The 13,442-nt window shown below is 36.2% G+C and overlaps 1 protein-coding gene across 2 annotated transcripts in view; it reads left to right on the top strand.

The window, feature by feature from the left end:
• The window catches only part of shisal1b (shisa like 1b), a 38,847-nt gene that overhangs the window by 402 nt on the left and 25,003 nt on the right, over positions 1-13,442 (top strand). The gene's annotated exons all lie outside the window — the stretch shown is intronic.

Raw genomic sequence — 13,442 nt, 5'->3', positions numbered from 1 at the left:
CGTGCAAAGTGACGTTAAAAATGATAAAGAACATTGCTATATATATAAAACCCAACAAAAATATTTTACAATGTTGCTTTCTTATCCTGTTTACTTTAAACTCTGTGTTCCCACAATAACCTCAATCCACAGCTTGCAGTCAGTTTGAAGATGGATAAATTATAAGTCTTTACCATCACCATGTGGTGCTCAATGTTCCTTAGCTGCTAGGCTAATTAAGTTGGATTGACAGGCAGACCGAGGTTGGTAACTTGGAAACAGGCAGGTTGAAGGTTAGAGAGCTCACAGAAACCACACACACACGCACATGCACGCACACACACACACACACACCCAGTCATGCACACTCATACAGACACAATGGCAGTATATTGTATCATAGCATGAGTGCAAGTGTGCTAATGATGGTTTATATACAGTATACACACACATGTCTGGATAGAGAGCAAGAAAAAGCATGTGATTCTGGGTGTGTGTTATCTGTGTCAAAGAAAGAAAGAAAAAAGAAAGAAAGAGAGAGAGAGAGAGAGAGAGAGAGAACCTTAAATCATGAGTGAGAGAGAGAGTGAGAGAGATTGTAAGGAACCCAAATAGTATACAGATACAGTCGCAAATCAGCAGTGCTGGCTGAAAAAATGTCCCACCTGTTCCAGGTTGCTCATACACAACTTCATACAAACAATGAATAATGAAAAAAAAAGTGTCCCTTGTTTTCTGATAAAACATCGTGACATGACGGGTGTTTTCATTTGGCTCCCAGTGGTACTCCACCTAATTAATAACTGAGAGGTTCTTGCTGTTAATTAACTTCAGAGCAACCCTGCTGGAAACATGCAGCGTTCAAACAACAACAGTGGCATCATGCTTGATTTACGAAACATGCTGCTTTGGTAAACTATTTATTGAAGACAGCGCTTCTGACAGTGTAACATTAGGAGTCAGTTCAGCTGCTTGGGTCTGTGCAGCGCTATGATTAAGGGACGAGAAACAAAAATGAACTAGAATTAAACGATTAGAATAACAAAAGACACGTCACCAAAACACTGGGAGAAACTCTCACAAGGATGACTTTGCCTATACTGAAGAATGTCTTCTCTGTTTGTTCTGTTATCGTCCCCCCAATAATACAATTCACTTTTGTAGTTGGCCGCATGACAAGTAGACAATGGTAAGATTTGTGGATATAACACACACACACATGCAGAGTGAGAGAGAGAGAGTGAAAGTGAGGGAGCGAAAGAGAGAGAGAGAGAGAGAGAGAGAGAGAGGAGAACATTGTGTGATTGACATCTACATGCAGACTGGCAGGGATTCCTCATGAGTCATTGAAGGTACTTCAATGGTACACGTGTCTGTATCTATTCAGTTGCATCCATTCACAGTAAGTTATATACACTGGATGAAGGTACAGTCCACTCTTCTACCTTCCGAGCATTCTTTCCTTGCTCAATACTTCTACAGCATTATTGGATTTGTAAATGGATTTCCAGGAAACCTTCACTGAGAGATACAAAATGATAATACTAAAATGCTGTAAGTCTAAGGAAAAAGAATAAAAAAACATTCAAGGTAACATGCAAAATAAAAAAAATGAAATAGGATATTACATTCAGAACATTTAGACTACTTTTTCACTATTTAAAAAAGTAGGGGTAAAGAAGTATAGAAGTAAAGCATATATGTTTATCCTATAGTTATTTTCAAAGGAAGGTAAATCTGATCTGTGCTTAAATGTTGATTGGTTGTTCGTCTGGGGAATCCCAGTTCTGCATAACATTTATTTTACATGAGAAGTGGGGGACATTTTAAGTATTTTATTAGTTTTCTAAGTGTGTGTGTGGGGTGAACAACCAATAAAAGTGAAATGTCATCACTATAACAGACGGTTTTCACATCCATCGTTTGAATTGGCGCAGTTCTTTGGAATACTCTGGCCATTGCAGTTTTTCAGCCAGATTACTGTGAGGCCAGTTGGACTGTGAGGCTAAATTTCCAGACAAATATTCCAAAGAGCAGAGTGTGCTTTGACCTGCTGGGTGTGATCTTAGGAGGATGTTTTCCCCTTGTACCTCTATTTCAGATGGCTGAAGAGTCTTTCTGACTGCTGTATAATTTATTCTACTTTAATTGTACTTCTTGTGGACTCTTTGCATTCTCCTTAGTGTTCTGGCCAGGATTCTAAATCCATGGGTGGAAACCACGCATCACCTGAAACACTCACCCTCCTAATTTGACACTGTGAAGGGTTATACATAGAGCAAAGACTAGGATTTAATTAAGCATAAACATTTTTAAGGGTACACATTCATTGTACAATTTTATAGTGCATGCTCGTTTAGGTAATTGAATTAATCTCTGTCCAGAGGAGCCATTGTTATTCCACAGGACTATAATTATGTCCTTAATTAATACATACTGTGCATACATTACAAGACATCACAGATCACCCTGAAATTTTCTTTAGCATTCATTATATTTCTGTGGAACACGTTCTAGTTCTAAACATAATCCAATAGTTCCTCCTCAATCTCAATGAGAGTCTTATACATTATCTGGCCAAAATCCATTTGAATTGAAATAAGCAAATACTTAATAGTCTTTGATTGGATAATAACTGCAGTGATTAATACATTTCAACTGAAAGCAATTCATTTAACTCCATGTAATAGTTCTAATTTCTTAAACAATCATGGCCTGCATCAAACAAATAAAACAACTAAGAAGATTGCTAACTGACTGAAATTGGGTTAACAATTGGCCAATGCATTATTAAAACCTGGAAGGATATTTGTGACCTGTCAAATGTGAAGCGGAAATGTGTTAGGGAAAAAACAATCTTGCATGACCCAGATGATGTTCCATTGTTGCATTGTAAAAAATCAACAGTACAAATCACAGTTATGTTTATTAGTGAGAGCAGTAAGAGCAGTTACACACACATTCTGGAAGAAAATAAATGTGCCGTTGTGTAAGGTTTTTAAAAGGATGCAGATGTGTGCTGTAATCAATGCTAAAGGCAATACAGTGAAATATGAGAGTGTACACCTTTAATTTGCCGTTTATCAGTGTACACTGATCAGCCATAAAATTAACACCACATTAAATAAACATTGATTATCTTGAAGTCATGTCTCGAGGGGCCAGAGCTATTTTCGTGGCACAATGTTGTATGGTTTTAATGTTAATGCTGTTTAATGTAAATAAAACAGCATATGAAGTGATTTCATTGTTTCAAAAAGCATTATGTTAGATTTATTGAAAAAAACCAACCTTTAAATTGCCTTGATTGGTGAGATTTTTTTTATTACTTTTTTCTGGATTAAATTCGTTTGGACTTTAAATAGGTTTTAATTATACTGTCTCAGATGTTCTTTTTACATGGTTAAATACACTGCCTGGTCAAAAAAATAACTAAGTGCACACTTTAACCTTTAGCTTTGTTTCTGACCAATGTGCTGGCCAATTCATGTGTGACGCTGATTCTTCAGCAGAGAACCACTTACAGTATTCACAATTTGAGTCTTGAAATATACCCGTGCCATCAGGGAAGAAACCTGGTCATTTAGTACATTCAGGTCATCAGCTGACTTTATTTTATTGCCACAGAATGTTGCTAAGCCCCGACGTGTGCAACTGAAGCAACCCCCGATCATAACATTGTCTCCAGAGGATTGTACAGTGTACAATATATATATATATATATATATATATATATATATATATATATATATATATATATATATATATATATATATATAATTTTTATTTTATATATATATAAAATATATAATACATATATTTTACACGTTCACTCTTAACTAGAGACTTACATATACAGTATGCTTTAAAGTTTTCATAATTAAATATACCCTTACATAGATTTACTAGGTTATTAACTAGTGGGACCATCAATCAAACACCGTTGGGAAGAATTTTATTTATTTATTTATTTATTTTGGGTTGGGGTGGGGGGTGGGAGGGGGGGTGGGTAACTCAATACACGATGGGTGCATTGTTTCAGACCACATGACCTTTTATATTGCTTCAAATCCCGTTTTTTTAATCTTATTTCCCTAACAAATTTAAGTTTTTTTTTCTGATTAGTCTCACTAACACATGGTTTTCTTATGGCCACGAGGCTGTTTAGTCCCAATGCAGTTCTAACTGTGTACATATGGAAATTCTCTTACTTTGACTATTAAACATAGCATATGTTTTACAATGTAACTTTACCAAATGTTCAAATGATCTCCATTCATGATTTTTGTGGGTTCTTAACCCAGTTTAAGTAATTTCAAAAATACTTAGTGGTTTTCTTTACTTGATGCGGCCCAATTATTTGACTGAAATTTTTGCAAGGTATTGTGTTGTTTAAGATCATTATGGTTGTTTCTTAGTATTTTTTGTGACAATTTTCATTATATGGAAATCTGTGACAATTTGGGTGAGAGTGCATTACCATTATCGACATTTATTCTAAAAGCAGCATTTAAACAGAGAGACTGCATTACTGGAAACCTCCTACTAGCTTAAGAGTCGTGGTAGCTTTTAGAATCGCGAATTATTTCCTGTCAGTAATATTCTGCCAGCGATTTTAGTGTAAGAAATCAAATGAATTGGACAGACACACAGTATGGTATCATAAGTTTCATGCTAATATTATAAGTTTAATATCAGAAAATCTTTGGTATAGCAACCCTATTGTGACTCTTGCCTCTCTAATCAATCTGTTTGTGGAACTTTTTGAATCAGACAAAATGGAAGCTAATTCTTTCTGGTTATTTAAATTAGGACTGCTCCTTTGGGCTATTTTCTCAGATTGATGTCAACATTAAATTCAGTGGAACAGATGTACACAATGTTTTTGCCTTGGGCATGTCATAAATGTCTTGTGACAATTTTATTCACAATATCTGTAGGGTTATGAAGAGGGCTTTAGTACAGTATTAAATAAGTTAAACTACTAGACATCTAAAATGTTTTTTTAAGGGAAATGTCATAGAAGCAGACTGTATTCCAACCAATAATTATGTCCTCATGCAGACCTATCATTTCTATGAAGCCTAGAGCTGAATGTAAAACTGTCTAGTCTCAGTGTAACCAGATTCTCCCAAATTCTCAAATATTTATTATATTTATGTATTCATAGATGAAAATGTAAAATTAAATATTAATGTAAATAAAATAAAATTTATATGTTATTTATATTTATAAATAAAATGTACAAAATGTACAGATTCCTCCAATTATTGACAGTCTTCATAAGATTAGTTTTTTAAACAACAGAAGATTCCAGTAATTATCTTTTTGCTTTTAGATAACTAGTTTGTTTTTTAATAATGTGTGTCATAATTTTTTACATCACTATGATATAATAGTAATACAATAAAACATCTTGATGTGCTTTATCATTTACCCTCAGGCTCCACTCACCGCTGCCTTTAATTATAATCTCTTTTCCCTTTGGAATAAATATGACGTAGCACACATTTTAAATCCCTTTGTTATCCATTACCAAGGGAAAAACAAGTGATCAGTTTAAACACTATCTAAGCAGTTAAAATGCTATTGATCACAATTTGGGTCATAACAAGAGATTTCACAAGGGAATTCACCAGGCATTGGAGCCATGAGCACACAGTTCCCCCACACACTGAGGAGGATGTTGAAGGAGAGTGGAACAAGTGCAAAAATAGCTGTTTTTAAAATTAGCTGTTTTGGATTATTGTAGTTGTCAACTTTTAAATAACAGCAACTTGATTAGAAACACCGTAAAAAAAAGGCATTCCTACAGTGCCTTTTAAAAGTTGAACCCTCCAATAACACAAACTTGATTGGCAGCACATTTTGTGGTTATTTGAGTCCAAAAAAAATCCCAATGTTTACCACTAAAGGAGTGCCTGATAACTGTTGTAAAATATGAAGGCGGAGCATTGAGGCTTGATGGTTCTTTTGCATTTCGTAGTTTAGGGGCTCCTTTACAGGTAGATATGAATTAGTTGATGGATATTTCAGGCCAAACACCCCCTCCCCCTTTGTCTCTAAGGTCCAGACCTGGCCGCAGATGCTTTTAATAAGAACATGAGACATACCTGCAAATCAACACAGAAATTATTAAACAAACACAAAAATCAATGCTTTTAAAAACCAACTCAGTCTCTGAATTTAAATCCTATTGCAGACTAAATTAAGCCCAAAATCCACATGCCCAAGCCTAAAAATTTAAGGAAGCTTACAATTTTCTGCATGGAGGAGTGTATCAAGTTCCAAGCTCCGAAAGTCTAAGACTTTGCGCTGTTAAACATTTTTATTCATTAAATGCAATTCTTCATGCAACGCAATGTTTTTAAAAAGATTTACACCCTTACAGTTCATATATGTAACACCTGTCTAAACAAAAATTAAACATTAAAAAGTCAGTTGCATATAAAAAAATAATAATAGGGCAGTTATGTGAATTAGCATGTAATACATTAATTTGGTATAGTCTTATTGTTTTAGATGATCAAGTAGCCAATTCTACTTTTAAATAATATACCTCCCTGATATACCTGGATTTATAGGGTACAGTATAACATTTTTACCTTTTGTGATTCATTCTGTGTGTGTCTTTTGTGGTGCCTATGCTCAGAAATGGTGATGGTGTTTGGTTTATTTGGATCCTATTCCGATAGTTTCAACGTTGTGAAGGATGTGTAGGCCCATTTAATTGTAAAACAAATTTAATATATAAAATGTGTCAGGCTCATTATGTTATACTTCAGTGCAAATTCAGTTGAATGTCTAAAATATGTTGGAGCATACATGGAGCTAAATTAAAGTAGAATGTTTTTTTTTTTTTTTTTTTTTTTTGCCAGATGCTGAAGGGATGATACCTCCAGGGTACCATATATGCTAAAACTGCCACTGGTCATTGTGATAGGATTGACCTATGTGGATTGATAATAATAGTACTATGAGCTCATTTAAATATTTATTAACTGTTGATGGTGTGATCAGGTAAAAGAGACCTTCCTTTCTTTCAGAGAAGGTATTCAAAGTGCATTTTTTTACACAAAGAAGGCTTGTCATATTTCAATCCCTAGGAAACTGTGATGTTCAAGTACATGACTGTTGAATATTTTACTTTGTTTAGTGGTATACTGCAGAGGAAATAGGTTAAGTATTTATAACTCATACACCAGTCAGTGACAGTATAAGGGATAGTAACAAACCTGATCAGCATTTTTAAAGACATTTTGAGAATGAAATATTCATTCTAACCTTATGGCATGCTAAATGTTAAATTAAAGAATTTTCTTTCTTTTTACCTTTCTTAAGCACACAGTGTTCATTTTACATGTTCTTCTAAATGATCTATAGAAGAACATGTAAAATTAACACTGTGCTTAAGAAAGGTAAAAAGAAAGAAAATTCTTAAATTTAACTTATGTTAAAGGAAGATGTTTTCATATGTGCTTTCTCTTACAGCATATGTACAGGCTCACAAACTGCAAAAGGAAAAATGAGCTTGGGAAACATTAACTGGGTGTTTGCACTAAGCCTTAATCTTTAGAGTGCTGTTAGGGAGAAATTGTCCCAAGAGTCTATGCATGCTTGTTTGGCTTTAATTCAGTTATTCACTGTAATTATTTTGGCTGCTAGATGTTATTTGTCCAGAGAGTACCATATTTTTCTCACATATTTAAAAAGAAAAATGCAGGAAAAAAGTGCAAAATGCTTCGAATTGGTGTTTGAGTATGGATAGGCTACAGTATATGTTTTTTTTCTTCTAAGAGTTTGCAGTTATATGAGCATTTAAAACTTTTCTAAAAAATAAGGTTTGTTAACATTTATCACAGAATATTGGTTTGCACGTAAGCTCAGTGTGCAATCACAATTAAAAACCTGTCTTTGTACTTTTGTTAATGTCCTCATCCGTACTGGATGCTGGGAACGCAATTTTATGATCAATAAAGCATCTATTTATTAAGCTACTGTATTTATCTCTGTAGCATATTGGTCATAGGCCTACTTGTTTACCCAGTGGTAGATTTTGGTTTCTCTTCTCTATAATCACTATAAAAAGCAAGTGAAATTATAGCACTAATGATGATTATTCAGTTTGATATGCTAAATCATATGATATAAAAACATTATCTGAATTCTACAGTCATGTTACGTTTTTAAAGAGAAATGCTCGTATTACATGAACTCAAATTGAAATTAGATAGAGTGCAATATAAGAGTATGTTTTGAAAAATTTCATCAGCATCTTCCACACTGGATAGGATTTGTGTAATGCCAAGGATGCCTTCTAAGGAAGCCTAAAGCCCAGCTAAAAGGGCTTTTATAAGGTTGGTTGCCAAGCAATACCCTCAGGCAGGTAATCAGAGGAAACACATGACACCTGGCCATGCACTATTCTTGTGCAGATATAATTTCTGTTCCATGTGTATGAGATGCTGTATGGAAATTAAGCTGGAAGATTGTACTGATATTTATTTTAAATATTTGTCATTTGTAGTAGATTGTACTTTGAAAAAAGGCTTTATTAAGAGAGCATTTACTGTAGTATAAATACTGATGTTTCAAGAAGACATTTTTGTTTAAAGGGGAAGCCTAACTGAGGCAAATATTTTATTTCACATGGAGCCCACAGGGTTAGTGACAATACCTTTCCCTGTCTATGAACCACCTCATTCCACCTGTATAGATGCTCTGCCTTTGGTTTCACTGTCACAAAAGCACAAGCATGCTTCACACAATCTCATCCAACCCCGCAGCTTATTACTGATTCTGATTCTTCAGGACAAATGGGGACTTAATCAGCGGTTCTATTTATATCTTGCTTTGAACTCCATAGTAGTATGTTGGCAAATTTGGAGAAAATGGAAGAAATTGTGGCAGGTCAAGCCACCGCCATTGGAAAAACACCATTAGATACTGGCTACGCTATTCTTAGAGATGCAGAATATGTTGCAGTGCATAGGACAAATACGGGTGCTGCTTCTATATCTAATCACTACTGCCTCTGGGTAAAGCCATGAATCAGATCACTAATCGGCTGACAAGTCAACTTCGGGAATTGCTGGTGGTTGAGATTGGCCACTCCCGAGGCTTATACTGATAAAGAAACCCATGCAATTAGGTGCTGCTGAGCCCCTCTTTTAGGATAAGGAGACATGAAAAGAAGAGAAGTGGTGACCGTATTGTGGTCAAGCTGGCTACTGACATTTTTGCTGGGCTTGCCTTAAACTGAAAGGCATGGGTCATTCCAGGGTGTTGGATCTGTGATGGCCCTGGTCTTTTTAATCCACCACACTTGCCTGGGAACAGGACCAAATTGCAGAAGTGGAAGACTCTTTACATTTATTCTGGTTTAGATGGTACTGTACCCTTACTGAAGTGATTCTAGTTTGCCTACAGTAGTTCATACAAATCAGTTCTGTTGTGGGTGCGCAATTCTTCCAAAGCTGCCTTAATGAAATTTGAGTCCCAGTTCCCATTACCTCTGACCAAGCAGCTTTGAGCAAGTGCCCCAAGACTACTAGGTCATTAACAAGGATTTGTTTTAAATAGAGAATCCAGATGTTAGCCCATCATTGTCCCTTTAATTGTGCAATCAGCTCACTCAGGGGTGCAGCTCCCAACTAATAAATTAGATTCATGCAGTGTGTATAATTTAATCCACATCAGGGTAGGAGATAAGTGGAAAAATGCATTCTTCAAGCTATCTAGGCACTGTGAACATTGGGTTATGCTCTTTGGCCTGATAAATGCTTCAATGGTCCTCCAGTGGTTCATTAATGAGGTCCTATGTGAGAACCGTCCTGAACTGTTTTACATTTGTCTATTTGGACAAAATCTTAAGTGAATCTCTGTAAGAATTTTGATCTTGAAAATCACAATTCCAGTTCCATGTCACCCTGGCACTGTCCTCTCCTAATATTCAGAGACTGTTTACAACTTACACTACATCACTGTACATACAGTACAGTCCCACTGCATAAAGCAATTATGACTTAGGGAATCATGAACTTCTGGCTTAAAGGACTGTCGGCACTGGTTCAGGAGGCCAAGCTCCTGAACCCAATTCACTCACTCACTCACTCATCGTCTATAACGCTTTATCCTGTATTTAGGGTTGCGGGGGCCTGGAGCCTATCCCAGGAGGCTTAGGGCACAAGGCGGGTACACCCTGGACAGGGTGCCGATCTATCGCAGAGCACACACACTTACACACCCATTTCTACATGTCTTTGGACTGTGGGAGAAAAGCACAGGGAAAAAATGCAAACTCCTTGCACACAGAGCAGGGAATCAAGCCTGGTCGGGAATAATGAAATCAGGTCACATGTTCTTTGATCCTTATGTCGTTTATTGTGTATCGTATATATCAGGCACAACCCCCACCAGTCTTGACTCCCTTACATTGGGGCCTGGAACAGAGTCTGAAGGGCCTTCATATGGAGCCAGACCCAGACCCATACATCGCCATTTTCAGGATGTCCAGAACTGTCAGGAACTGTTTTTATGCAGGCATTTTTCGGTAGCCAGTGATAAACAACAGTGTCAAGGCCTATGTGGCAGCTTGTTAGGTATGTGCCTAGAAAAAGGAGCCTTGCACATGTCTATCCTGGCTGCTTTATCCTCTATCCTCTATGAGATAACTGTGATACTAGTTATTGTAGATTTGTAATAAAAAACCTGTAAGGTCATCACTGCATCTAAACTTTCCTGGCATTCTTGGTACATATATGATAACAATACCATTAACAAAAACACCACCAGATGAATTGAATAGCATCGATTATTAATATACCAGTAAACTGTCAACAGGATCATAGACCCATTTATGAAAGGGGGACTAAGGGCCATCCTTATCTGGCCTGATACCACAGAAAATACAAGAAACAACAACCCAAAAAGCAATGCTGGCTACTTCAAAAAGATATCAAAGCACCATCACATCGTTCTGAGCACAGGGCTTAGCAGGCAAAGGGAGAAATCTGATCAAGCATCCATAGGATGTGCTAGATAAAGAAGCCCAATTCATGGAGGTTCCCCTCCACAACCCAAAGCACTCAAAGGATACATGCTAAAGTTCCGGTCACTGATACCAAAGCACACACCAAAGGTCCCATTAAGCCAGAGCTGTTCCAGTGGCACAAGGAAAAAATAATACCTAGGCAAGCTTAATGTTCATGGTTTTAATGTTATGGCAGATAGTGTACAGTATGTTAACTGAAGTGGAAGGTTATGTAGATAACATTTACAGTAGTTTAAATACAGTGACTCTGTTTATCTTTTGTGCTAACCACTGTAATACTTTGTGATAATTGAGCTGTTTTGCTTCAAAAAGCTAATCCAAGACGCAAACAGTTTTCTTTTTTTATTAGAAAACAAAGTTATGAGATGTAAATGGAGAACATCCACTATGTGGCTGCATGGTTAGAACTGAGCACATGGTTAGCACTGTTACTGTTAGCATTGTTGCCTCGCATCTTCAGGTTTGGGATTTCCAAAATTAAGTACAAAATAATTGTGTGTTTGTGTGTCGTTGTGCTCAGTGTTGATCAGGCATCCCATCAATGGTGTACCCTGCCTTGTGCTGTTAGCTCCCTGGTGCTGGCTCCAGGCCCCTGAATCTCTACAGGATAATTTCCCACTGTGCATGCATGAACATGCAGCAACTTGTTGCAGGTGAATCTTGAACCTTGAAGTAGTAGTAAAGATGATAAATTAATAAGGTTATGTTGAAAAAGCAATTCATTTAAGGTCTCCTCTTGACTGTTATTTGTTAAACCAGGAATGCTAGTGAAAAAAGATTAATATGTCATACAGCCACAACAGCAGAGCTGCTTTACTGCGTCTGGTTTAATGTACAACAAGGAGTTTCAAACCTGGTCTGATGTTTTGTTAGTTTGCAAGGCATTCTCCCCAAAAAATGAAAATGCAGGACACCCGCGGCTGTTACAGACAGATTTCAGACTAATTCTAAAAGAAAGGAAATGCAATGCAATAATATGTTAAACTGTATTATTTATAGCTCATTGTATAGAAGTAGATACATGTTCAAATGTAAGAGTTTGATCATCAACATGGTACATTACCTGCAGTCTTATTCCTTCATAAGTGAAATGAGATTTAACAGACAACAGACCAGAAAACCTCAGCAGAAGCTTGTAATCAAATAATTTCCCTCCATCCACTCTCCCTGTAACTAACCTCATTTGGATCCTGCTGTGTGTCAGCCCTGCATATTCTCCCTGAAGCTTGCATGGCAATGAGCGTCATTAAGCCACTCTACCACACCCATCAAACCCTGTTGCTGCCGGATAGTAAAATAATAATTTTTTTAAAAAAAGGAATCAAAACCCAGCTCAAATTTAATCATCCAATTAAAAAAGCATTGATTTTGATTATAAAGACAACCTTTTTACCCCAAGCCAAAATGACACTACAGATTAAATTCTTCTTTATCAAATAGGCTAAATTTATACTGTTACCATACATTCGCAAAGATTATATGATTTGCCACGTCAGACACAATGAATGTTTAATCCTCCATTATCCATAAGGAACATGACTTACGTGCTGTAAAACACTTTTCAGTGAAATATGAGAATAACATGCACGTACAAGCGTCTCTTACATAAGCTGTCAGTGTCGGTCAGTTTTTCTATTATGGATCGGTAAATGGGGTCACAGTATATATCTGATAGTGCTTGGCGTCTTAAAAAGTAGCATTTATGTGATTCATTTGTAACTACTGTCTCTGTGAGGCGCGCGTGTTGTTATGCATTTATCATATGTATTAATCATACAAATTCGCACATGCCCTTTATGAGAGGGATGTGAGAGGTATTTAATAACCCTGAGTGTCAGCAACACAAGTTCTACTTGAGAAAAATAAACCAAAACAGCGAAAATGTATCATATTGTGACACGTAACAGCATATTTAATGTTTTGAAGGTTTTTTATTTATATTCTACTAAATTAGTGTAATGATTCTATCCAAATAATTGTCTGCCTTTGAAATTTTCTGCTTCTTTTTCAGTATAAAAGATAAAACATCTTTTTCAACAATTTGAAATTTTTTTATCTATGTGGGTCTCTGGTATTATAATAAGGCAGTTTTTACATATAATATAACTGTAGAAAAAAAAGTCGGTGTGTCTTTACATTGAAGATATATGCAAAAAATTTATAATTTGGGGGAGATGTAAGAAGAGTAATAGAACACATCAGAACATTTTTTGGAATTTTTGTCTGTCTGTTTGTTTGTGCACGCATCTCATAAAGACCACTGAACTCATTTTAATGGGGTTTTCACATATGTATTTGGCCGAGCTTGAGGTAACATATAGGCTTTGTTTCATTACAGTCGGCCCATGTGAAGAGAAGATGGTCCTTCACATTTTTAAATACGTGCTTATGAGTGTATCAACTCTAATCT

Source organism: Clarias gariepinus, chromosome 2, assembly GCF_024256425.1.
Source record: "Clarias gariepinus isolate MV-2021 ecotype Netherlands chromosome 2, CGAR_prim_01v2, whole genome shotgun sequence".
Lineage (NCBI taxonomy): Eukaryota > Metazoa > Chordata > Actinopteri > Siluriformes > Clariidae > Clarias > Clarias gariepinus.
The sequence above is the reverse complement of the archived record's forward strand: the minus strand, read 5'-3'. Positions and strand labels throughout refer to the sequence as shown.